We start from the raw sequence: 27,565 nt of genomic DNA on the forward strand, positions 1-27,565 counted from the left end.
TTAAATTAAAATCAACAATGAATCATTCTGTGCTAAAGAAGATGAAACATATTTTACGATGAAATAAAATAATTGACAGTTTATTTCCTTTGCATTACATCCATCCACACGTCTTAAATATATGACTGTAGCGCAGCACGCCCCTAGCAGAAGAGAAAAAGAGGAGGAGAGAGACTGGGCTTTTTCCCCCCCTGCATTTAGGCTCGTCCCATATCGTCTCCACGTTATACATCCGGCACCTCATTCCGCTGAAGCAGGAGACAGCCCCACCGCTGGGCCTCAGCGAGACAGTGACGAAAGCTGATCAGTCGGCTCTCATTTGCATATTTGCCAATTCCATTAATTAACTCGGCCCACCTAATCAGGGCTAATTGACCTATAAAGAGGGGAGGCCTCATTGTCTCGTCCAATCACCAAGAGCAGAGGAGGTGCGCCGGTGAATGCTGGGTACTTCCAAACCGCACTGTATTTATAGACCTCGTGTGTGGAACTGTTCCACTCAGAAAAGACGTTTTATTCCCGAGCTGAACTAAAGCGGATCGGGACCGAGCTGCCCAGACATGGAGCAAAGAGTTGGAAAACAACAAGGAGAAAATGGACAAATTCTTGACACTGGTCTCGTGCCTTGTCGGGGAAGGGGGGGGGGGGGGGGGGGGGGGGGGGGAGCCGAAGAATCAGAGGAGCAGTTGGATGGCCTGAGTCTCCGGTCCTCACCGCGGCGCGGCAGATCCAGCAGACAGGCGCAGGGAGAGAGCGGCGGTCGGCACGGCGACAGAGACATAGCTCATTGTGACGTTTCCAGTTATTTCTGGTTGATTAGGGCCATTATGTCTCCAACTCTGATTTATGTTGTCATTCCCCCTCAGCAGTCCTGCATCGATAGATCTTAATGAATTGGTAAATAAGGGGGAAGATTGCAGTTGACAACACCGCAACATTCCTCATTCATACCAAGACAAGATTTATGTAACCAATTAGGCGCATAACAGGGGGGGACTGGTCAGGAGAAAAAAAAATGATCAGTCCACAGGAAAATTACCAAAGTCGAACCCAGGAAAAAATAGATAATAATAGGCAGCCTTTAACACCGGCTTAGTCACACTTTCCCCATTGCCCGGTTGGGGACTGCTCAGAACAAGGGATCGCTCTTGCTCCTCTTAGCATTAAAAAATTGATTTTACAAAAAATATGCAGAGACTGGTTGACTTTGTACTGTCTGACAGCTTGACTGCACCTCTCCATTTTTTTGAAAAACACACCAGACTATTCAAACCCTCATCTGAATAACGTCCAAACCCAATATGATGATGGAGTCAACAGATTAAAAATTAAGCCCTTGCCAACAAAGCAGCACTTTGATATGGAAATATTAAATTCAAGAAGCCCCTATCCACACACACACACACACACACACACACACACGCCGCAATCCAAAACAGGACCAATGAAAACGTGAAGTAAGAGACGTGCATCTGTGTGTGTAGTAGGTGTGTGTCACTGGGGCACACAAATCAATTGTTCAATTACTGTTTGATACATCAACTCAGGAAAAAAGTAATTTGCATTTTTTAATAGTCTTATATTTCCATCATTTAATTTCTCTACACTGCAGTTCTAGGAGTCTGTTAGCGGACAAATAAAGGCCTCTTTGTCATTAAAAAAAATTCAGATAAAAGTGCTGATCATCAATAGCCAGCGACAGGCCAGGAAGACCCAAAGGGCAGGAGTGAACAGAGCTGGAAAATTAAAGCAGAGTGATACGGGAGCCGGCTCCTTTCAGCCTCTCTCCCTTCAAGCACATGCAAATGAGACTGTGCTGCTTAACTGCATCATTTATGTGGATAATAGCGGCATCATCATTACGGGAACTCAAATTAAATTACATCACAATTAGCATAACAAAGTGATCGGTTAAACTTTCAAAACAAATAACGCGGCTCTGCTAATGAACGGTGTTAATTGGCCAGTGTGCATTCTAAATAAAACATGTAAGTAAACATGTGTTTTAGTTAAACAATTTTTGAAATTCATTTCCCCAGCCTTCCATTTTTGTATTATTATTATTATGAACAAAATGAGACCAACGTGGAAAGAGGGACTCGAGACTGCATATTGCCAGGGGGATTTGTAAGCCGAAATATAAAATGTGTAGCATTTAATTTTATTGCGCTAAAGAACCTATTATATGCCAGACTCTGGAGAACAATGTAAATTATCTGCCTTCAAAATGGAGTTTGGCCAATTCTCCATGTGAACTAATCACATAGCTCATTATGCATTAGGGTATTAAATTATGAAGAGGAGTCCCTTTCGCATTCCTGCACAAAGCCCTATGAAATGTTAATAATATGCCCACAATAGCCCAATCCATGCCTTGCTCACCCTCATCAATATTTAAGTAAACAAATTATCCCACTCGCCTTTGATAAAGATAATTAGTGCTTCACCGATTATCAGTCTTGTGACCTCTCAAACTAAAAACATCTACACCAAGAGATGGGAGAAAAACAAACAAGTCAAACTTTAAGTCAAAGCTTTGCCCTCGCAAAACACATATCTGCAACCGATTCATGTTGGAACGTGATTAGCTTATGAAAAGAGTGTCCAGTGGTTGTGCCCTTTCATTCTGTTTCACTGTAACAGTAAATCTCCGTCCTCTTGATTTTAATGATCAATGATTAGCTTAGCGAGCAAGTGGCAACGTCAAAAAAAAACAAAAAAAAACACCACAACTAATACGAGAGCAGAAATTACCACCGTAGAAGTGAGTTCAGTCACACACACACACACACACACACACACACACACACACACACGCAAAGACAAAAAAAAAACGTTGCACGCTCTCACACACACACACACTGAGACATTCATCAGCACTAATTAAGCAGCAGATTAACGGAGCCCGCAGACCAAGGCTGCCCGGTTACACAGTGAGACGACCAGCGGGGAAGGCTGAAGGCACAGCCCGGCAATAAAACACAGCCATTAAACACAGCCAAGAGCCTGGAGTCGACTACGGATGACACAGAATTGATGGATGGATGATGGATGACTGGAGAGATGGATGGATGGACAGTCTGCATTACTTTTTTTTTTTTTTTTTCTTTCTTTTTTTTTACCTGAAGGTGAGGAGTGCCAGAGAGCTTGACCAGAGAACAGAGTGCTTGCCTCTGCCAATGCCGAGGGTGTCTAGAAGCGACGGCCGCACGTCTACTGGTGTCACCCCGTGGAGAGGCAACACTATCTGTGTCATCACTTCAGCCGTGTTTATGGGGGATGGCATCATAAACAAGCCAGCTCCCCCCCGCCAGCCGCCACCCAGCCCCCGCCCCAGAGTTCCCCCCGCTCCCGCTCACTCGCTCTACTCTCCCTCTCGCCACCTCACCACCACCACCGCCGCCGCCGCCGTGCCATTCATGCATACTTAAATCACCCTCGCCCCATTAAAAAAAAAAAAAAAAAGAAAGCCCAGACGCCTCTCCTGACAATTATTCTATCATTTCCAGTTGTCACCGGGGCAATTACCGACCGGGGCCCCCTGTGCGGGTCGGACATGCAGGCCCGATCGGAGAGGGCTTGAGTTGGGGGAGAGAAGGAAAAGAGTGGGACAGCGGAGGGAGAGGGTGTGTGGGTGTGTGTGTGTGTGTGTGTGTGTGTGTGTGTGTGAGAATGGAAGGGGGGGGGGCAGTGTACAAAATGGAAATTTATGACAGAGACACGGTGGCTTCTTTCTCTGTCTTCACTGGAAATAATTAAACCATCATTTCTTATGCCTGCCGCTGATGAAATATATCACAATTACTGGAAAACACTACATATCATTTCCACATTTTATTGGAAATGAGAGACATAGCAATTAAGAGTTGGACTTCTATTTTGCTGCCTATTAAATTCAGGGTATGGCCTTCAAATGATTAGATTTATTTAAATGTGTTACTTTAGTAAATCTAAAAAAAAAATCTTTCTTTTTCCTGTGCATTTGGGTGCAAATGTGGAAGAGCAACTGGGTGTGTGTAGGTCGCCTGTGTGTGTGTGGGTGGGTCCTGTGTGTGTGAATGAGAGAGAGTGTGTGTGTGAGGGGATCTTCACACGGGGAGTGCTGCGACTCCTTGCAGGATGCTCGCCGGCTCTCCCCTTGCTCCTCGGCTGCATGCTTCCCCGGCAGCTCGCGCTGCTCACGCTCTAAATCGCACATCTGCTTCTCAGAACACTCTCGATTTCTCTCTCTCTCTCTCCCTCCCTCCCTCCCTCTCTCCCTCTCTCTCTTTCTTTATCTCTCTCTCTCTCCCTCTCCTGTACAAGTGCACATACACGCACGCACGCACGCGCACACACACACACACACACACACACACACACTCTTACACACAACCTGCCCAACTGGCTCTCTGCTCTGCTCTGCGTACGCGGCGGCGCAGAGAGACGAGGGGGAAACGGAGGCAGAAGAAGGGCTGGAGGACGCCGCGATACGAGAGGTGCATTCGCCGCAAAAGGTATGTGTCGTCTGGCTTGAGTCGAGCACAGTTCACTGCTTTTCTATTCAGCTCCGATTGTGTGCATGTCAAAGTGTGCGTGCGTGTGGATGTAAAGAGTCTGAATGGGATTAGTGAGGGGCTGAGCGGCAGTCGGTAGCCTCCACACTGCGCTCCGGCGTGCACAGGGCTCTTAGAAACAATTAGCCGTATCACATCCGATGCGTTACCAAGTAACACGCGATCACAAAGCACTGCTACGACACCACGAGTACACAACAATACATAAATAGGACTGCAAAAGAGAGAGCGACAAGAGTCGCAGACGAAATGACCTACCTTTCGAACAATGAGTGAGAAATCCACTCCACCCGGTAAGAAAGCATTTGAAGAAGTATTCTCAGAAGCCTGGAAGTGTGTATCAAAAATGCAGAGAGGGGGAAATGCCACTAGTAGAAATCAGAGCATCAAAAGTGTGTGTGGGGGGGTGGGTAAAAAAGGGTGGTGGGGGGTGGGAGAGAAAAAGTAAGGAGAAACTAGCTGACGCTTACTGTCAAAGACGTCGGCAGAGAAGTATTGACAGCGGTATTTACAGTAGTGCGAGGGGAGAGCACCTCTGCCTGGTCACGTCTGAGAGACAGTTGCCGTTTCAGTGCTGCCTAATTAAAACAAGGCAGCCCACTGGATTGTTTTGACGCCCGAGGACCAATAGTACACAAAAACCCAACGGCTTGATCGGTGGGGTAGGGGGGCTGGTCGCGGGGAGGAGGGGGCGGAGGGTGGCGAGAGTTAGCAAAGAAATGGTGAGGGGGTGGGACTGTGTGTGCGCGCGTGTGCGTGCGCGTGTGTGCATAAGAGGGGGGGGGGGGGGTGGGGGGTGTGTGTGCAGAAGAGCTGTTTTGTAGAGGAATCTGAGAGGGGAGGGAGACCACAAAAAGGTTGAGAACTGGGGGGACCTCCACATGCCGAATGCTCCCTCACTTTTTCTTCTTTTTTTTTTAAATACAAAATACAAGGACCACGTTTTTTGAGAGGCTTTTGCCAACATGCCACCACCCCTGCTCTAGTACATTTTTAAGAATGAAACAATACGCCTGGCCAAACTAATTATTCACGCTCAACACAGTGAAGAGTCTATGGTTTTAATATTGAATCCACTTTTCTTCTTCTTTTTTTTAACACACAAGCTGACAAACATTTCACAGCTTTTATCCTCCGCCACAGTTTCTGAAAAGCTTGGTTTACCACTTGATAAAAGGCAAACGTGTATGTACAGATGTCTTACATGAGGATTGAGTTATTTGAACAGTTCTCTCCTGATGAATTGGTTCAGTATCTCTAACTGGGACCACAGAAACCGCCGGTCCCCACTCGCTGCTAAAGAAGCCGACGAAAGCTGGAGCGAGCTGAATTAAGCTGGGCTGAGCTCAGAAGTGCTGAATGGGAAGTATCAACGTGTACCCCCCCCTCCTTCTGTAAACAATGCACAACAGGCAATGAGCTGGAACATTTAGGGGCTAATGGTGTTTGCCAATTCTTTTGTCTTTTTTTAAAATATCTCTCTCTCTCTTTCTTTTTCCTTTCCTCCTCTCTCTCTTGCATGCCACAGATGTTTTTCTTAGTCGCTCCAACAGACAAGAATCTACTGGCAAGAAGAAAGGCTCGGTCTTCCCCAGGAGAGAGGAGTACAAAGCCCCCAGTCTGCACACAGCAGATGCAGAAAGCAAGTCCATCTGCCACCAGCTCGCTCTGCCACATGGGCCTGAGAGACTTAATACAAGACGGGACTTTTTTTATTTTTTTTTATTGTTGTTTTCTTTTCTCTTTTTTTTCTTCTTCTTCTTCATCTGCCTACATAAGTTTGTGCCACATACATGGAATCAAATACAGGCAGACATTTAAATCTGGCAGAGATGCAACATCCAAATAAAAATGCATGAGACGGACGCACACAGTCAGCCACAGCAAGAGGTTATTGAGAGTGCCAGAACTTTTATGTTTTAAAAATGAGAGGCACCCACAGCAACTATGGCAGCTTTATTTAGGAAAAAGACGCGGCCCCCTAACATGGGGTAAAGACCACTTGAACCCGCAGCTCTGAGCGGTGCACTGGCATGATTTAAAAGGCTCTGAGTAGCATATTATCTCCCGGGCTCCGCTGGAGCATATTTCAGCCGTATGATATAATTATTTAGAGACCAACACAGGCCAAAGGATGTAGCATTTTCATTAGTGTACTCTGAAGCAGGGAGGGTAAACACTAAACAACCTCGGCAGAGTGGGAGAGACAGGGAGGGGGGGGGGATGACAAGAGAGCAAAAGCAAGCAAGAGGGAGAGAAAAACAGAGACAGAGAGAGGCAAAGGGAGCTAACATTAAACAACTGCTGTTAATTGCTCTAAGCATCCACATTATGTCAGTAATTTCTCCCATTTCTCTTTCAACGTTAAGGGCTTCGGGCTAGAAAGCTCCTTCAGCCCCTTTAATAAACGACTCAGAGAGCCTCACTGGAAAAGACAAACAAGAGGCCCCCGGCCTTAGAAACATTTGCTTCACTAGGGGACCGCTATGCCTATTTCTACACATCTGTGACAATTACGTGCCTCCTCCCTTCAGGTATTTACTCCCTATGTCTCTTCTTCCAGTGCTTCCCGCTGCCAAGGTCAACGGAGACGAACAGGCCCACCAGCGTCATGATGTGGTGGCAGCAGAACAGTGAAAAAAAGGAGAGCGAGAGAGAGAGAAAGGGGGGGAGGTGGGAGGATAGACATGTGTAGTGGGTACAGTGGGGAGGGGTGAGGGTGGCAGCAGCTGGTTACCAACCCTGGCAGCAGCAGCAGCAGCAGTGGGGGAGCAGTGGATCTGTGATGCAGCGCAACGGCCGCGACAACGATGGCGACGGATGTTGCTTTCCGTCTCCCGGGCACCGCTATCATTTTCACGGTTTACACACACACACACACACACACACACACACACACACACACACACACACACACACACACACACACACACACACACACACACACACACACACACACACACACACACACACACACACACACACACACACACACACACACACACACACACACACACACACACACACACACACACACACACACACACACACACACACACACACACACACACACACACACACACACACACACACACACACACACACACACACACACACACACACACACACACACACACACACACACACACACACACACCCCACCACTAACTATTCATTTTCAATTAAATCCACAGTGAAGTGCACTACCTCTGGGGGGCATAAGACAAAGTCGAGCGCCCATCACAGCCGGCTCCCTTCGCCATTTCTGCCAACGACACTTCCACCACAAAGTGCGTGCGCGGCCGTGAGGTCTGTCAGTCAGAGGCAGCCCAGCCTGCAGCCATGTGACTCACTCCTTTAACAACCATTAAGCCTAAAACGTGGACGCTGATGACAGAAATGAATGGAATTTGGAAGCGAAAAACGCTTAGTGCGTCTTTTAAATAAAAGGATGCATGACCTTTGAAATATACACAAGTGGAATGAGGACAGAAGACAAAGAGAACGGCGCAGGGAGACAAAGACTATGTGGCTTTCCTCTGACTGCGGGGGTGGTATTTATTGAATAATAATTGCCAAGAGCATCAGTGACGTTAACTTTGCATTGGGAGGTTATCCTTTCGACTTCCCTCCTCCCTTGTCCATTCCCACATTTATGAGCTAGTCAGACAAAATAAAGTGATTTTTACCGTCTGTTAAAATGTGCTCAACTGCCCCTGACAACTCCCACACAATGATAACCACTGTTCCCAGAGAGCAAAAACATATGAAACGCACACACATCAGCTCCATTCATTAGATGTCACACAAATGTTTCACAAGCACAATTCATGAGCCACTTTGTCCTGCCTACAAATAAAGAATTAAGAAGCCAAATAAGGCTTAATGAGGAGGAAGGGGTCTTTTTAGTTTGGACCACAGTTGATCAGACGATATGTTGCTTATGGCCAGAGAGCAGAGACCATTACAGACCAGTGATTATATAAGTGGTTGGAAGGCAGCACCATTTTAATATACTGTACTTAAGCACCAAGGTATCCATGGCAACTTGCCTTTGCAACGTGCATTCAGAAAATCCCTAATGAAATGCCTATTAAGTGGCTGATAATGACAGTGTCCAAATATATTTGCATATGTATTTCACTGCAAAAACTGAGAGCGGTGAATGGAGGTAAAGAGGGGCCTGATTACCGCAATCACAATAATAAATCATGCTGTTGTGTTTGTTGTTTCGAAAAATTCCGGCCCTTGTAGGAAATATACAATTTCTAAATCAGTGAGTGAGACAAATGCAAGGCTCGATGATTCGGTGGACAAAATAACTATTATTTATATATGTAGTGCTTTTCACAAAACTTATGCAAGGGAAAAAAAGAAGGGGCGAGTGGTGTGAATTGCCTTCCTCTGGGGAGTCTCCACATGTGACTTCCATTTGCGGCTTTGGCTGAGTGCCCAACAGGACATCCCTGAGAGAGTGTTTGCTTGACTCAATATCAACAGCCCGAGTAAGAAGCCCGGGGGGGGGGAGGGGCGGGGGGGGGGGGGGGGGACTCTCCGGCAGAGCCCTGCCTCGGGTTCCTATTGAAAATATACCACGCTGTATATTCACTGGGCCTCGAAATATCAACACGCGCGGCTCCTCAGCGGCGTTCTGCTGGTGCCTCTCCAAAGCTTAATGATACCTGCGCCTCCCCTCCAGCTGCTTCTGCAGACGCCGCCGCCGCACACAGACAGCAGGCGGGCGGGAATTAAAGTATACATTACAGCAGAAAAATAAAAAGAGATCGAAATGACAGAAGTCAGACAGTTCAAGCTGACCGGGCCTCTTGAAGCGGAGGAGCTGGTAGACGAGCGACAGACACTTCAGGTTAAATTGGCCCTCCTGCGCCTCCTCTTATTTCCTCACCACCACAGCTGCCTCCAATGCCCAACCCCGCTTGCATATAAAAAGAAATATTTGAAAAAAAAAGAAGAAGGAGAAGAAAAAAAAGAAGCTTTTCTTCAAAAAGCACATTTGAATTAAACGAGTTGCTGAAATCAAAGGCTCGGCTGAGCCGGGTAAATTTAAAACAAGCAAGTGTGGCTCACAGCAGTTTACCTGTTATACAGCAGATTGGAATTAGATGAAAGAGCAGCGCATGGCAGACAACTTCCCTTTTTTCACAGTGGTAGATATTATCATAGAGTGAAGGCTGTTGCAGTTTAAATTAGATTCCTTCTCAGAGTAATGTAAATGCTACTGAGTTGTTGTTTTTTAATGTTCCCGGCCACTGAGATGTCATCGAGATGAGGAGAAAAAAAAGAAGAAGAAAAAGAAAAGAAGAAAAAGCGAGATACAATAGTGGTTTCAGACACTCGGATGGATCTGAAACCCATTTACGACAGTGATCTGTGGTGTCTGAGGATCCCACAGCTCCAGCTCTGCCAAAGAGATTATCATTCCCAGAACCGTGACTACACAGTTGAATGGCAGCAAGACAAGCTCCACTGGCAGTCAAAGGAGCACAACACCTGTATATGCTAAGCAACGACCGCTATCTAAGGCCCGAGGAATCCTGCAGATGCTTTCGCAAGTAGTGATGAAAAATACTTCCATGCGGGAAGACGGGAGAATTAAAGAGCCAGCAGGAATTGGATAATGGAGAAGGTTTGGGTATCGTCTCCAGAAGCTGTCGAGGCATGGAGCGTTCTGCTGGAGTGTGTGGACTTCAGAGTCCTCTGATTACCTCGGCCTTCGGACTTACTGCTGACACAGTGGCTATCCATTCATGACTAAAACACCATTCAACTAGACACCAATAACACCTCAAAAAAAAAAAAAAGGAACCCAGATCAAATTAATTCAGGGAAACGGCATTCCAGCGAATAATAATAAACTAATTATATGGAAATTTCAAACTCTTCTATTCTCCACGCCGTGGCTAATTCAAACCTAATTTTTACTAGCCACTAATTTGAGGGCGAAAGGCGGGGGATAGGAATTACATCTGGAGGTAATTCATCGAGGGGAACTGAGCCCAGTGGAGACTACGATACCCCCTCCACCCCTACCCAGCAAAAAAAAAAAAAAAAAAAGAGAAGGAAAAGAAAACAGAGAGACACACAAGACATAGAGGAACTATTTAGGAGAGTGGGACTTCCGGAGCACTGAAAAGACACTTTTCACAAAAAAATTGTTTTCCTTGTGCTGTCACCAGTAAAAGGGCTGGAGAGGATATACAGTAGGGGCTGCAGGCACAGACTCAGACACAGATAAATAGGAGAGAGAGAGAGAAAGAGGGGGAGAGAGCGAGAGAGAGAGAGGGTTTTCAGAAAATGCTGGACTTCTGATACGGTTTGAGGTCTTCCAGACAGCTGGTTTGGTAAATAGCAAAAGATGTGGAGTTTCAGGACGGGTGGGGTCGGGGGTTAATTTGGACTCTACAGTCGGCTGTTGTGCCCTTCTCTAAAGTCTCAAAGTTTATGAGGACGTCTCGCTCTCAAGTGACCAGCTACATCTGGGCTGCCTAAGTGGGCTGCCTAATAAATGGCACACTTTTCCAATGATCTGCCGTTTCAAAGCACTAAGTAAAGGGTATCCAGCTGTATCAGTCTCACTGGATGGATGCAAACGCCACAGTTATCTGCAGGGGAAGCGTGTGCATGGAGGAGAGGACTGGAAGTGGACATATTTGAAAGATTATTTTTCTTTATAACACTGAAGGAAGTCCCTCTGATCAAATTGGGGGAATTAAATATAAAGTTTTGGCTCCCAACAATCAGGCACAGTGGAAAACTCCCTGCAGGGGGACATTAACATGCGATAGAGAAACTTGCCTCGGTCCCTTCCACATCCGAGCCCCATGCTCTCCACTTCACTGCCACCCCACCAACACTAAATGTGTTTTCCAAATGAAAATAAACGGAGTCCGACTGGTTCGAGGCAGTCATACTCTGGAATATGAGATCAAATAAAAGGCGTCTGTGGAAGCTGAAAGGAGAAATGAAATGGCTTCTGAGGGGAGATGTACCGAGTAATAAAATTACTCCTTTATATATCTTCCTAAACAGCGTGTGTTCCCCTGGAGTGGGTGAGGGCTTCACTTTGGTCAAAGACAAGTATGCAAGTGGCAATTTTTCCTTCAGGGAAGATTCCCTGATACACTTCTTGAGACTTGGCGCACTGCAATTTTCTTGAAAACGAGAAACTATTTCCGCAACAAGTTAAGCGGAACTTTGGAAGTTTCACTTTGATGATGTGCTGGTACACGCTGTCATTGAAAGGTATGTTCCATTAAATTGGAACAGCAAGATGATTCATAAGCCTGCTGCTTTTCAATGAGTTCAAACTAGGCTGAAATGTTCGGATGAACGGTTGTATCTTCTACTAAAACATATAGTTGACCATGATGTCACTACTTGAAATTGGTTAGCTATTCCGGTTATACAAGCACCATTCCATTTGGCATTGGGGGAAATGTATAACAAAAGTATGAATCTAACTACTTAAAACCATGCAATTGATTTGTATTTTTTAAAAGCTGGTCACAATAATATTCAGATGGACTTTTTTGCTCCGGCAGACAAGCTATATTAGAGGAAATTTGCAATTGGAGAGAATACATTATAATTAATTATACAGTAGCTATTAAATCTTCAGTAAAAATGCTTTAGTACAAGGATTGAGCCACTTATCATACCTACTCACTACCTTTAAAAGCTGTCCATGTTCAGTACTCTGAGTGGCAAAAAAGCAATCGCTGATGACTTTGAAAATAGGACGAGATGAACAATTTATCAAAACAGAAAAAGCCTGGCAGGGATTTCAGAGAATCGAGAGTTGTAACCGTTTGTTCAAAATCACCGGAGAAAGGAAGTCTGCAATTTACGGGCGTGGAAAGAAAAAGAAATTCGGCGACACCATTTAAAAAGTTTTCAACAGATTGGGTTTGGGTCATACTGTCCAACGACGCCTTCGAGAAGTCTAAATAGGAAAAGTGTTTTGTTCACAAAATTGATTCACCCGGTTTAACATTCAGTGTATCACAACCTAGAAATCAAGAAATGTGTGTACCTTTGTATTGTGTTTTCTTAATGAGGTTATTTTGGGAAAAAAAAACGATGCAACAAATTAAATAAATGACCCTCGGATGCACACGTGGATCCCCGTCTTTAGTTTGTTTTACGCAGCCGTGGCATGTAATTAAGTAGTTTACCGGCAGGTTGATGATGTTTGTGCCGTGGCTACGAACTCATTTCTGTCGCGAGCAAGAATACAGAACTTTTTCTCCTCCCTCGGTTGACAACCTGCGAGATTGTTATTTACAAAACACAAACAAGTGGAGAGCAGACTCATTAGAGAATCTCGTAACACGACGCCCCGGAAAATAGTGTGCGGAGTGCGCGTCAGCGGCTTGAAAACACTTGTCAAGCAATCATCACGGATGACTTTTTTAATTTACAATAAAGGCACCCAATTATACTTCGAGGCAACATTTTTTGTTCAGAGAGTTTGCGAACTTTGGGGAAACATCATTAACTTTCCTCCCGCGTGGCCTTTTTGCCCCCCCCCCCGTGGTAGCCCGTTGCCGTCTCTTCGGGAAGACGAATGGCATGGGGGATGCTTCTGACAGCTTAAAAGTACCCATCAGCTGCCTGCGAGACATCTCCCCGCACATGCAGCCCCCCAAAACCTCCCCAAACAAACAGCAGGCTCCACTTCAAATACATTGCAGGACTATTAGGTAATCTTCTCCTTTGTTCACTCTCCCTGAGCCTCGGTGACTAACCTCAATCTCTCCTCTGGTCTACCTCCTGCCTTCCAGCTGACAACACCGCGCTTAATGCTGCCAGGGAGTGCAGTGATGAACGGCCGTGATCTGGATATACACACAAGCTTGTATTCAAATGAGTTGTGTTTGTTGTGCGATGATGACAGCAGCCCGTTTGGTTGTAAAGTGAAGAGGGAGCGAGAGGCGCAGGGCGGCAGCACAAGGGCTCTTTGTTTTTGGGTCGGGACAAATCCGAGGTTTCCTTTTGGATATTCAATATCCTGCAAGGTACAAAACAGAGTTACAGTAGTCTAGTGTCTGGGCTTTTCTTTGGAGGGGAGGGCTGCCGGGGCTACGTGTGTCTGTGAATTGTTGCATGCTTCTTAGTCAATTGCTGTGTGGCTTGCGTGAGTCGCTTCCAACAAAGCCTGGGAAATCAATCAATCTGCGAAGAAATACCTCTTATGCCAGATGTGGCACTTAAATATATATATTTCTTTTAAGACTTAAAAAGACTTGCTTGTATTAGGGACTTTGAGGCTCAAAACCGTATGAAACCATATTGAAATAAAATATTTATTCCAAATGAATCAAGCTGTCTAAATGCTACCTACTCCCCTTTGAATTACTGCGTGTTATTTTAGGTGGCTTCTCTTAGGCGTAGCATGTCTCACTCTGAAATATATCTCCACTATTTGCTTCACGAGTTGCCTAGGAGAATGAGAGACAAATGTTATCATTAGCAGGTGACTTCTTTTTTTGTTGTTGTTACTTTTACAAGTCTTCAGTAGTTCCGCTCCGTGACACATATACTCACGTGTATGTATATATATATATATATATACACACACTGACTATAATTATAAATGCAATGCGTTCTATAGGGAGCTGAACTTTTCACACCTTTCAAAGCCACAAAATTGGAATGGTTTTGTGGTTGTGCAGCTGCCGCTCCACGCTAATGCAAGGCGGTGTCATATGAAAAATATTCCTCTCCCCAAACCACAGGGCTGGTCATTAATGAAACACAGGCCGCACAGTGAGGTCATACAGAGTCTAGATTTCAGCAGCCACACTTAAAAACCGCTCAGAGAGAATAGAGAAACATGAACACAAATCAGATTCCAGCTCCGAGGACGGGGAAAATAAATAAATAGAGAAAGGCACTGGCCCCTCTCACATTTTCCCCCAGCGCTCTGCAAACAACCGTCAAGTGCAGCTCAGAAACAGCTCACAATGAGAGCAGACTAAACAATCCGGTCCCGGCCAAGGAAAATGCTAAGCAACTCTGCACACAGGATGTCTCACCCTAATTGCCAACTATCAAATCTCACAATGGAATTTATCCATTTGGCAAAATCTTCACAGCAAACTTGGCAATATGCTTTTTAAAATGTGTCAACTTGTCTGATGAGAAGACGCGACGAAAAAAAAAAGAAAAGAAAATGGAGGAGCACAGTTGTCAGGAATTTCATTTCTATCTGGGATATGCTGGTGTTTATTGACCTTACAGGAAAACTAATATCATGTGTGCTGAGAGGGTGGGGGGGGGAGGACGCTGATCAGCTAAAGGTGCTAGGGGTCTTGTAAACGAGTGATTAAAATCCTCAGCATTAAGATAAACACACTAAATAGGTCCCCAAAGACGTGCACACTCAGGAAGGAAAGGGAGCAAGGGCAAGACTAAGTCAGTGGGAGAGACTGACAGGCGGTGTACTGGAAGTGGGCATGGGAGCGGAACTGGAGCCTTGGGACTGGTATAAGAAACAGGGTTACCAGCAGAGACCGGGCGTTTAACAGGAAACTAATGGACAGTCTCCACCATGTGGCATTGTATTTTTCCAGCCAGTCAAAGCCATGCTAGCAGAGACCCCATGACTTCAAACGGCCAAAATAGCAGCACATTCATGAAACAGAACAGAACTACTGGGAATTAGAGTAGGCAGGGAGAAAAAAGAAAATGCACACACACACACACACACAAAAAAAGAAAAGGTAGCAGGCCTCGACAGCAGATGGTAAAATTAACATTTCAACAGTTCCTTCCTTTCATGTGGGTCTCGGCAGAACTTTTCCTTTAAAAAAAGAAAGTAGTAAGAGGGGCTTGGGTTTTGGTAAGATACAGTGGTGTGGAGGGCATCTGGAAAAAAGGGGAAGAGGAATATTGGCTTATTGCTCCTGATGGTCCACCTCAATGAAAAATTAAACAGGTCTGTTTTGCAGGTTTCCCTTCTCTAGAGTGCCCTAAGCTGTGTTATGGAAACATCATCTTGGTAATTCATACGCCACAGAACACCTGGTGATGAAAGAAAATAAACTATTCCTCCCTTTCTTTCTCCATGTAAAACCCAACTCTTTGGCGTTGGGGTCTTTCGCTTTGATGTTTATTTTCCCACCTTTTTTTTAATGCCCATCCATTTGGGGTATTTTGCAAGAAGTTGGCATCTACAGTCGTGGTAAGTCCTTCACAAAATGCTTGTCAGATTTAATTTTGAAGTCTTGATATATCCTGTAGAGATGTTATCGTGGAGAGACTGGAAGACCCTCTAATAAAGACCCAAACAATGGACAGCCTCTCTCATTTCCAACCCTGTCCAATGGAGCGTCTCAGTAGTACCCATTAATTTGGACACAGTTCTGGCTAAATTACATGTGTTCCACCTCTGTGACATTTTAAATGCAATTAAAAGCTGGTTATGGAAGTGTGCACGGACTTCCCTGTGATGAAGGGAAATCACTGACGTGATTAACATGCAAACGAGCTCACGCTGGCAGACTAGATTGGGGTTTGAAAACCTCAATTACTTTTGTGTGATTATCTATTTACCAGTACACAGATTTCCATTTCTCATCTCCAGCCGAGTTCCCCGTGCACGAGCCTCAATTACACAAGGCACACCTTTATTTATGATGCGCACGACGCTGAAATACAAGCGCTAGTCATTTTTCACTGTGATGTATTGCGTCTTTAAAGGCTGCTCATGAGGCAGGGCCACCAGACCAACACCTCCTAACACCTTTTGCTTTGTGAGCTCTTAATACGATCTTGACCCCCACCACCCTACACACCCCCAATCCATCCATCCAACCTCTATTTAAACTCTGTTTAATCCCCCTCCCTCCCCGTTAGACAGCGGGGAGAGTAATGGACAAAGGGCAACCATTTTTCCCTTTCAACTGAATGTTATGCTTTAATACTATGTATTTATTTCTAAACCATAAACTATAACACTGTCGAAAAGGTATAGTACGGTGTGTGTGTGTGTGTGTGTGTGTGTGTGTGTGGTTGGGGGGGGAACTAATTGCAGGTGAAGATCCAACTATATCAGTTGAGAGGTGTATGATTGAAATGAACTGCAGAAACACTCCAGGCTTTAGAATGTGTATCATCTTGTTGATGTAATTATTAAAGCATCGCCTGGCAGCACAGGGGGAATGCAATTTAATTAATTTAAACTGCTGAATAGTGACAGTTCAAATTTACATTAAAATATACATTACATTTTTCTGGCAGGCAAGAAATAAAATACAGAATAAAAACCTTAAACTTTTTTTGAAAGAAAAAGAAGCATCGAGCAACACCCCCCCAAAAAATTAATAAACAACTGCGCAGTAACTGTGCCAATATGTACTTGATTTTTCAACCATTTTATCTGACGCATAATGCTTTTTTAAAAAATAGTAGAGTGCGTGAGCTTATTGTTTGTCAGTGTTCCAGCATGTTTCTCAGTGCCCAGGGACAGGAAGAGAAAGGAAGACACACATCTGTGGCACAGCCAGGCTCTTCACGTTGTTCCCAGCATACATAAAACATGCCCTGTTGCTTCAGCTGGAGCAAAAAGGAAAACAGTGCCATCAAGTGAAATTTCTGAGGATTCCTCAAACACCTCAGCAGATCTATCACCTTTATCAATCTAAAAAAGAGCCTTATCCTGTAAACTTGGTAAAATGGTATTTATTAATCTATCACCATGTCTTGTCAAACAGATACGTCATCAATCCAACACTTATTAAACACACCGTTTGTAAGGTGTAATTCAAATGTAATCTGTACATCTTTTTTTCTTCTTCTCAGAAATCAAATCTTTACTCTGGATGGGAATATTAGACACAAGAGCGCCTCCCACTCAAGTAGGGAGACGATAAGACGAGCAATGAATACGATGCTTTGCTGACTTCATGTTCGAGGTACCTCAGGAACAAAGGGAATCATTATTACTATTTGTACTCAGTTGCCAGGACTTGGCTTCAACACTGGTGTAAGGTTGCTAGAGTAGGTGGTGGTGGTGGTGGTGGGGTGGGGTGGGGTGGGGGGGTGGGGGTGGGGGGGGGGGTGGGGGGGGGGGTAGCAGTGGACACAGCATATTGAGAGAGTGGAACTGGTGGCGACGGCTAGAATCATGAGTGAGAGAGAATAAAAGAGACGGAGAGGGATAGAGCTTAGATAATAGCAGATAATGGACAATTAACTCCGGCTAGTAGTGCCGGCTGCAGTGAATAGCAGCTTGTGGTGCAGCGAGTCCCCGATCACCACTCAGCCATATTCACATTGGGAATACAGGCGATATCAAGCTGCAGGCTACTGGGCCTCAGAGGTGTACACGCCGCATTAGCAATCTCCACAATGCCTTCAAACAATGCTTGATACCAACAAAGTGTCCCAAAGTGCAAACGCAAGCACTCTGCCGATGGGAAGTCTGCAGTGCCGTAACCTTGTCTATTGTTTCATGTCCTTTCACCATCAAAATAAACCCAGGAGCCGCAAATCCATTACAATTTTTTTTTTTTTCAAAAGTGACATATTGCCATTTCTGGGTTCAAACGTAGACATTTGCATAATTAAGCCTATAAAAAAAAAAGCTAATTGCATAAATAAATGAGTTAATGTCACCGTGGTGCATCACACAAACAATGCAACTTGTTCATATCAGGGGCCTTAGAAGTGTTTTAACAAACCACCCCTACCCCCCCCTACCCCCCCCCCCCCCCTGCCCGCGCACCCCCTTCAAGCTCCATCTAAATCTATTGATCTGTGAAACACAGGGACCCAAGGGAGGCAATTCACTTAATATCATACATCTAATGATGAGATGAATAACGATTATACCATTTGGTAATTAAACGTCTTACAAACCATTTAACTGTCTGTGCGTCAGAAGGGGTCGCTGGAGGTCGCAGCGATTGTTTTTCATTTCTTGCTTGGCACGAAAGCAGGAGACATGTGCAGGAGGTAAGGGGGGGAGGGGGGGGTGTCGCAGAAAACAGTGCATGACACAATGGTGAACACACACTAATGATTGTCAGCAGCTATGGCGCTAATCCCTATTGCTGTCAAGACTTTGAAGGGAACACAATTTGGAAGGGAAATGGAGGCAAATAAAGCCAGACAAACATCTTAGCTTCCCTGGATTCTTTGTTTCTCTTTTATACAATTTTTTTTTGAAATCTCATCAGCCCTTTCACAATCGGAGACAAGCGAGTGGGAGAAATGAGGCCATATTTATTGGTGAAACTGTAAACACACCAGGGCGACGTGACAGAAGAGGGCGTTTCTGTACAGACACCTTCGCTCTTTGCTAGAATGTGTTTGATCCGCGTGCTCCGAAAAAGCCAATTCACTGTCAACATCCACAATCCCTGCTTACAGGCAATAATTACCCAACGCTGCCATGTCAGTGTGTTTGCTGTATGGACTCCAAAGGCCTGTTTGGGGCTCAAGTTTGAACTGCAATGCAACGTACACAGTAAAAACAAGAAATATAGGTGGAAAGGTATCGAGCGGTTTTAGGTCGTCAGGGAGCATGCACACAAACGGCCTCACCCTTCCATCCCATCCTCAGGAGGGCCAACAATACCTTTCTTTTGAATGTGGTTTGTGCACATTCACACAGCATTAACTAACAGAGGGATGTGTGTCATGCTCCTGGCTCCTTATTGAATGATAGCTGGTAAACATTGTCATTCCAAAGAGAGTCTGCTTTGCCCATTGAGGGGAACAGTTCTCGAAAAAAAGAGAACCGGAACAATGGCCAAATGGAGGACGGTATCACAAGGGTCCAATGTCTGCCGTGATGAATATGTGGGAGATTATAACCCATTCCATCATTTCCATAATGTAAAACTCTCTTTCTTCTTCAGCCGCCGACTATTCACTAAATAAATGAGAAAACTATCACCCGCGCAGAAATATTTGACAAAAGGCGGAAGGGAGGAAGAGCGGGTTTTGAATGAGCCCCCGTGCCTTTGACAATGCAGGCGCTGTCCGGACACATTGGGAAGCGGCGGAGTGAGTAAGACCTGGTAGAGTATTTATCACTGGGCACAATGCAAATGTATTACCATGTCACCTATACCACTTTACGGCAAAAAATGGAACCACGGCAAACACAAGGGAGTTTCATATAATACCAGGTGGAACTATGAATGCCACGTTCCTCCGATGTGTGGCTTTAGTGCCTCGCCAGCACCCCAACCTGAGGGATCAGTCAGTGGACCCCTGTGGCCACAAAGAGTCCGCCTTTGGGTTTAACCAATATGCGAACCGGCCCAGCTAATGAGTCTTTCCAACAAAAATCATTTGAATTGGACAGGCCGAACAACGGTTCCAAAGAACTTCTGAAAATAAAAGCAAAATTACAGCGTTCAGAGGAAAGAGAAACGCGCATAAAAGAAGTTGAAAACGATTGAGACTACCTTTGGCCCCGGGTAAGATAATAACTTTTTCTTTTCAGACTTTTTGAACATCTAAGATAATCTGGTTAAGTATGGCTTCTGGTAAATTCACAAAGCAAAAACTAAATGATCTTTGCAGTAAAAATGTTATATTATGTGCCGACTTTATACTAAGGACTGACAATACAAGCAGACCCTTGACTGCAGGCCAACTGGTTTTTATTTCTCTAGAGAGCTCCTCAAAAAACATTAAAACTTCCTGAGCCATAGAAAATATCTCCCGACCCTTTTCTCCGCTCACACCTCAATATCACTGACACCTTTTCAGCCATTCCCATGATGTGTGTGTGTGTGTGTGCCTGTTTATGTGAAAGAGAGAAAGCGTGTGTGTGTGTGTGTGTGTGTGTGTGTTTGTGTCGATCACTGCAGTCTATTCCAGAGATTTCTCCCATGGTAACCTAGTTTATTTACTTTATCTACAATATAATGCTTCAGTGAACATTAGCAACTTTGAGACACGAGTTTCAATCAGCCGTCTAGCGGCGGTGTGAGCACGCTCATGCGTGTGCTCAGCCAGGTGTAGAGAAGAGATGAACACCGCCGCCGAAGAGACGCCGCGGCTTTAAACGAAGGACTGACAAAGAGGTCTCAAAATAATACAAAATAAAAACGGACAGCAGGGACAGCAGAAAAGGAGAAGCAGAAAAAAATGAAATAAAATAAACTGCACAGGACAGTGGGGAGGAGAACTGGGGAGCAGAGGTCGGGGTGGATCTGAAGAAGAAGAAAAAAGCTAAATAAAAAGTGATATTGTGCTGTGAGACTGGGAGAAAGAGTGAGGGAGACGGACAAAGGGAATGATAGAAATAGACACAAACAAAGTGGAAGAGAGACAAAAGAAGGAAAAGGAATGGAGACACGGTGCTCTCCCTGGGTAGTGTGCAGCAGGTCTTGTCCATTAAACACAGGTGAGCAGCTCGACAGGCCAGGACCACCAAGCTGACTGACAGCTGAGAGCTCTCACTGACCGCCAGCTTTATGTTACATGACATGAGGAGTGCAACTCAACTGACAGAGAGAAACCGCCTGCATCTCTCAGAGTGTGTGGGAGGGAGACGGGTTCACACACACACACACACACACACTGCTTTTTAAAGCGGCATCCACGCACTGTGGCCACACGGTTGCAAACATGAAAATATCCACCCTCACACACACTCAGACAAGAGGAAAGCCACGCTATTTCCCTTCACAGGTGAGCAGGAGAAGGAAACACCCTGGTGCTTCAGTTACTTAGTGGGAGAAAGTGAGGAGTTGGGGGGGTAGAATGTACGCTGTGTGCCGACTGAATCTTTTCCACATGACGGGCCTCGGGCTGTTTTTGTCAACTGCACTCTTGAGCAGCAAGGAGTCAGGTAGTGTGACCACATGATTGCCCATGAGGCATTGTGGTGAGAGGAAGAAATGGGGGGAGAGAGAGAGAGAGAGAGAGTGAATGGCAGAGAGAGAGAGAGAGAGAGAGAGAGAGAGAGAGACAGGGAGAAGGATCGGGGGCCGGGACAGGACCGATGCAGCACGCATGATGAGGTGTAATCACAAACCCCATTCAGAGTGCAGTGGAGTTTGTCAACATACACACATTCACATTCCACTGTCTGTCAGCTCCGTGACCCAAATCGAGCATGCTGTGCGAGTGTGTGTTTTTTTTTTGTACACACACACACACACACACACACACACACACACACACACACACACACACACACACACACACACACGCATGCTTTCTGCCCATTTTGTCTCCAACCAGGTAGTAACAGTTGCACTATCTGAGCCTGTGGTTTGCGGCGAGGAAGTCCGATTCTAAGCTCTTGTAGGACTCCGCCACCTGGATCCCGTTTCAGCCCGAGCTTAAGTGATCATTATGAACAAAGGACTTGGCTCGTTGCCTCTGGAGTAAAAGCTTTTTCATTGACTGTGACCGTGTTGTTTGATTTAAAACTTTTTACTAAAACAAACAAAAGAGCGAGAGTGAGAGAGAGAGAGAGCTATACAGTGGAAGAGGGTGCTATCTCATGCAGGAATCTTAAAACGTGTCATTTTCATAATAAATATTACCAATGAAAAAGGGCAGTTGACACATTCGGAGTGAAACCATTCGAGTGCTGTCGTCTCTCCATTTAGAATGGCATGAAACTAAATCTCATTATATACACATAACAAGGGACAGAACAAACAATCTCATTTACATTTATACAAACATTTTTTTGTATCTGATTACTTAAACAAAGCAAGTATTATTTCTCCGCAGGAAGCCAAATGCTCATTTTTTTTATAGGTCGATTTAGTACAAAAACAGAGAGGTGTTTTTCTTAGCAGCCAATTTCTGTGGATAACATAGAGCATGTGGCAATATTAACATCGTCTTACTAAGAATTCAGCATCGACTTGTCCCGAGATAGTTCTTTACTCTGAGGATGCCCGTCGCTGAGATTAATAGAACTCATCAGCCAGGTTAAAATAGTGTCGATTTAGTTGATGTCATAATGACAGTATCACTATAAAACACTGGACTGTGAAGGGCTAACATAAACTAAGGGCTATTTGCGCCGGCTAAAAAATGAGGCTGCGTGACAGCTTTGCGATAACACACAAGTTCAATCTGTCAAGACAATCAGCATTTAGACCTTGGGAGAAGAATGTGCGACTGTGTGCGACCGATTCATTGGACACGATCACCTGCGAGTGAAGCCACTCATAATTCTTCCCACCTGAAATAAGGAGTTCAAACTAATGTCAGGCTGCTCTGATGTCATGCCTGCCTCGGGTTGGGTTTCACAATAATCTCCGGCTCTTGGAGAGATGCCATCGGCTCCAGCTTCCGCACCCAAGCTTTCTCCAATTAAATTGCGGGGAAAGAATAACACGTGAAACACTAGATCCCCGTTCGTTTATAGAAGTGAAGGTGGTGCATGCAGTATTTGCAATCAGTCAATGCTAAAGTAACAGTAATGTCTAATATGAGGTGTTTATATATACAGAACAATTGAGGGGCCGTGTGTACGCTGAGGCCGACTTTGCTCAGGGTCAAATGTATCTTTTTCCCCTCAATTTAATTTCCCAAATCCCAAATTCTTCTGTAAAAAAACAACCAATGAGGATTTGGCATTTCAAATAAACAACTGGCTGATAGTGTGTTGGGGCGGAGGAAAAAAGAGAGGAACAATATAGGCAGCCACTAGATCAATAGATTCATTGAGCCTCTTTATCTTCTCCTTAAGAAATGATGGCAATACTCATTCTGAGCCTCCTCACCTCCCACTTTTCTAACTCCATTTTCATGGCAACTGTGCACTCTGGTCAAACACTCTTCATGCAATCTCTTCTACTCCCTCCTCACCGTCGACCCCCCCATCTCCACATCCTTTCTTGCTTTTTTGTTCCTATTCTGTCCCTCAGTCATTTCTCTTTCACATCAGATACGTGCAAGATAATTACCTGATACACGAAAAGGTGTAGTGTGGAGAAAGAGAGCGAATCCAGAATCTGTTCAATATGGCGTCGGAGGTCTGGACTGAATTCTGCCTTGTTATGGTTATGTTTTCAACGTGTGATGGGTTTCATGCGGGGGCCCTCTCGCATGGGAGAAGCTGGAAAACATATACGTCACAGGTGTGAAAAATACTTCCTCCGCGGAAATAATGTAAGTACAATTCCGGAATCTATTTCAAAACAGGACAGCTCTAAATCCCAGAGATCAGCAAAGGGTCGATCCCCTTTTGCTCCAATTTGCTCACAGCACGGCACTATCAGACCCCAAACCAAACCTCATTAAATCGAAATATGGAAACTTGGGGAACTTCCAAAACTTCCAGCCTCTCTCCCTCCTTCTTGCCTAAGTGTGAAGACAAAACAGTTGACCAGAGGGAGAAGAAGGGTGCATAAAGAACGGCAGCAGGTCCTTGGGACTGAAGGAAGAGAGGGAGAGAGGGGAAAGTAAACCTTTGATGAGTAAGACTTTTTTTGTTAAGCGAGGGGGCTTAACTTTAAAATATTCTGGGTGGCAGTGAATGGGGGATTGACCAATGGCCCTGATCTCAGCCACACACTGGGGCACTGGGGTTAATGGTGGATAAAGATTAGGGGGGAAAAGGGGGTTCCTTTGCCTGATCTCCATCCACCCCCACACTCCAGCCCGCAGTTTTCACCTTCTCCACCAATCCTAAATCAGCTAGACAATGGAGGCTGCCAATGGGGAATGATCCAAGTCCCTTTGATTTCTGCCTCTACCCCCTCGACTGCTCTGAGTGCCCTGGGTAAAGATCCGTGGAGGTTCCCCCCGTTTGCCCACTCACAGCGACGGCAGTTAGCAGGCTCAGAGAAACCATTTGAGGATTGGAAGTGCAATGACAAGAGGTCTCTGATCTATGACAAGAAATCAATTTCAAACTGGAAATGTGAGCAGAGGGCTGTTCAGTCCGAACTGCAGCTTCTTTAAAAAAAAAAAGGCAGCCAAAGATATATTTAATTGCTGTAGATTTTTATATATGTCTACATTGGAAGTATGAAGTACTGCTTGCAGTGTTGGGGCAATTACACTTCTTTCTTTTTTTTTTTTTTGCAATGATTAGAAGGACTTTTTTAAAGGCCAGCAGATATGCAGTAAGAGTTCATCTTTGAAGATTTAACTGAATACTAGGCAAATTAAGAACTAATATTTAAATCTCTTTTAGGTGGAAAAGGAAATCTGGACTCTGCTTCACTCTGGAAAGTTAGGGCTCTTGGGGAGGTGGACTTGGATGTACGGCCAAGCCAACCAGCATCTTCACGCCTGCCTATAGACTTTAATCACAGCTGGACCTCAAAGACGTTCTTCACGCTGGTGGACACACTTCCTCCTTTAGGTGAGGAGCAGAATATCTAAATAAACCTACGGCCTCAAAGCAAACGGACAACGATTTACAGCTTCAAACCAAACATTACTCGCTAATGAAGTCACTTTACATTTCACTGTTCTATGGCATAATTAGGTAGGCGAATTAAAACAATTCATTTAGCCGTGAGTTGAGTGACAGCACATGGAAATATACCTGAAACAAATCATTCTATTAAAACATTCTCTCACTCACACACGCACCACTCCTTTGACAAGAAACGTGATTATTCACCGCCATGTTTACTTGTCAAACCAACACAATTAAAAGTGTTATTGTGTCTCTTCCCCCCGCCACTACATGGATTTGTGTGTGTATGTGTGTGCCGTTGTGCGGCATGGGTACATGAGTGTGCGTGAGAGTTCTAAATCAATAGAGTGGCCCCATGATGGGAGATATAATTGGCGATTCCCATTACGTGAACTTAAGATTCCTCACCCTCATTTGTGGTCTGACCCGGTGACAAACACCACCTTGTATCATTAGCTCAGAAAAGGGAGCCATCTTTAATCATGTCCTAGTTTGGCAGAACTGCAAAGATGCAGGATCAATCAAAGAGTCAGATTTATTCGATCTTAACTGTTTAACAGATATACTGTATATATATATATATTTTCACTCATGCATGTTTATTATTCAATGTTAAGCTAAAATAAACCTGTCCTTGAGAAGTTACTACCGGAAATGGACGCGTACTTTTTAAATGATGACATTTAGTAGACGGTTGTGAATAAAGTTAGGCCCATGTACCAACAGGTACATCTTTCTCATATCTGGCTGTGCCGTTTTGTCATTTCAGCACCCACGATTGTGTTACTCTGAAGCCAAACCTCAGCCACAGTTATGACTGATGAGGCTCTTTACAGTGGACACATTTATCTGGGGGGAGAAACACAACACCAGGCATGCAAAGACAAGAAAAACTGCTTCCACTTACCACTTTGGACTTTACGGTGTGTGTCGTCTGCTTTTTTCTACGGGCACAGAGTGTGCATATTTCATCCTAAAAAAAAAAAAAGAGATAAACAAATCGATATTTGGACTGAAAACGTGAGCATAATGCGGCAGCTCTCTGCCTTCTAGTTTCTGTAGAGCCAGTGAAGAGTGACTGACACACACACACACACACACACACACACACACACACACACACACACACACACACACACACACACACACACACACACACACACACACACACACACACACACACACACACACACACACACACACACACACACACACACACACACACACACACACACACACACACACACACACACACACACACACTTCATTCTGTTCTGTTCGGCTACAAATCTCAATCGAGACATCAACAAAGTAAATCCGAGCGTGCCCACATTTGCCGGCCATAATGCATATCATAACTTCTAAGCTAGAGTAGATTGAAAAATCCTTGGGGTGTGAAAACCAAACAGGCACAACTGAAAGGTTGCCCAGTGGAGGGGGAATTCTATCAAGGTGGACAAGATGAAGATTTGTAACATTTGAGTGGGGAATGGAGAGCCCCCCCCCTGACCTCTACTAGCCAATACAATCACCCAAACACAGTAGGGCTAACAGTACTGTATAACCACCTCCAAAGACACAGTGATGTAAAGAAGAAAAAACTAAAAAGGGAGTTTATCGTTTTATTCAAACAAAAGAAAGACATGAGAGTTGTACTCTGGAAAGAAGACTGATCTTGAGCCTTCGCACTAGTTTACTGTTCATTTGAACACTGATCCTTGAAAAGCTCGTCTAATCTGTCTCGAGGTTAAGGACTCTCTGACAGGTGGACATAAAGGAGCCGTGTTCAAGTACTCACCCTGAGGGAGAGAACTTGCTGTTGTTGTCCGTCACAGGAGCAGAAGAAGTCCAGCGATGTCAGCTATCTGAGATAAGACAAAACAGAAAGTATACCATTAGTCCAAAGCCATTCATGAAGGACTGATCTTTTTTTAAATGTTTCCCCGGTTACTTCAGTGCTGCTGTGGACATGTGTGGGCTCGATTGTGTCTTGCATAACTATTGTCTGTGTGGCTCGTTGGAGAAAGCAATAAACTTTGGAACAACAAAGTGCACCTGGATTTTGCTGTTAAGCATGAGAGCTTGTGTGTGTATGTGTGTGTGTGTGTGTGTGTGGGCGTGGGTGTGTGTCGGTGTGCATGCACAAACAGGCAGGATACACAACAGTTAAAGCCATGGACCCCCCCCCCCCCCCCCCCCTCCCCCCCCCTCCATCACACACTCCTCCCTCCACCAAGTTAAAAAGGTGGAGTGCCTTGAAGGCACAAGCTCTCAACGCCAAGTAAATCACACTATTAAACTGACACGATTGATTTCTCGTGTGCTGTCTGTCCATTCAGCTGTCTACATCCAAGTACACGTGCTATGGCATCCCTATAATTTAGAGACTATTAGTATTGATGATTTTTTGTGTTAATCCCACATCTACAGTAGTGTACAATACTACAACTGACAGTTTTACTGCACATGCTGTACATGGAGCAGTTCAGAGCATTGGGCAAAACACAATAAATAATTCCCCTCGTTGAAGAACGTTGTGGGGGCAGAATTCTGCTGCTGAGGCCACAGGGGGTGGGGCACAGGGGGTGGGGAACGTCCAGGCACAAAATGGCCTGGACGTTCC

The 27,565-nt window shown here is 44.9% G+C and overlaps 1 protein-coding gene across 1 annotated transcript in view; it reads right to left on the reverse strand.

Moving 5' to 3' along the window:
- The window catches only part of foxp2 (forkhead box P2), a 90,534-nt gene extending 63,710 nt beyond the window's left edge, over positions 1–26,824 (reverse strand). Inside the window, exons 1-2 of the mRNA XM_034526833.1 lie at positions 26,741–26,824; positions 25,850–25,915 (exon numbers count right to left, since the gene is read on the reverse strand). The gene's annotated coding sequence lies outside the window, so the exon portion shown is untranslated. The remainder of the gene's footprint in view (positions 1–25,849; positions 25,916–26,740) is intronic.
- Positions 26,825–27,565: the final 741 nt, after the last annotated feature.

The sequence above is a fragment of the Cyclopterus lumpus genome, chromosome 23 (genome assembly GCF_009769545.1).
Source record: "Cyclopterus lumpus isolate fCycLum1 chromosome 23, fCycLum1.pri, whole genome shotgun sequence".
NCBI lineage: Eukaryota > Metazoa > Chordata > Actinopteri > Perciformes > Cyclopteridae > Cyclopterus > Cyclopterus lumpus.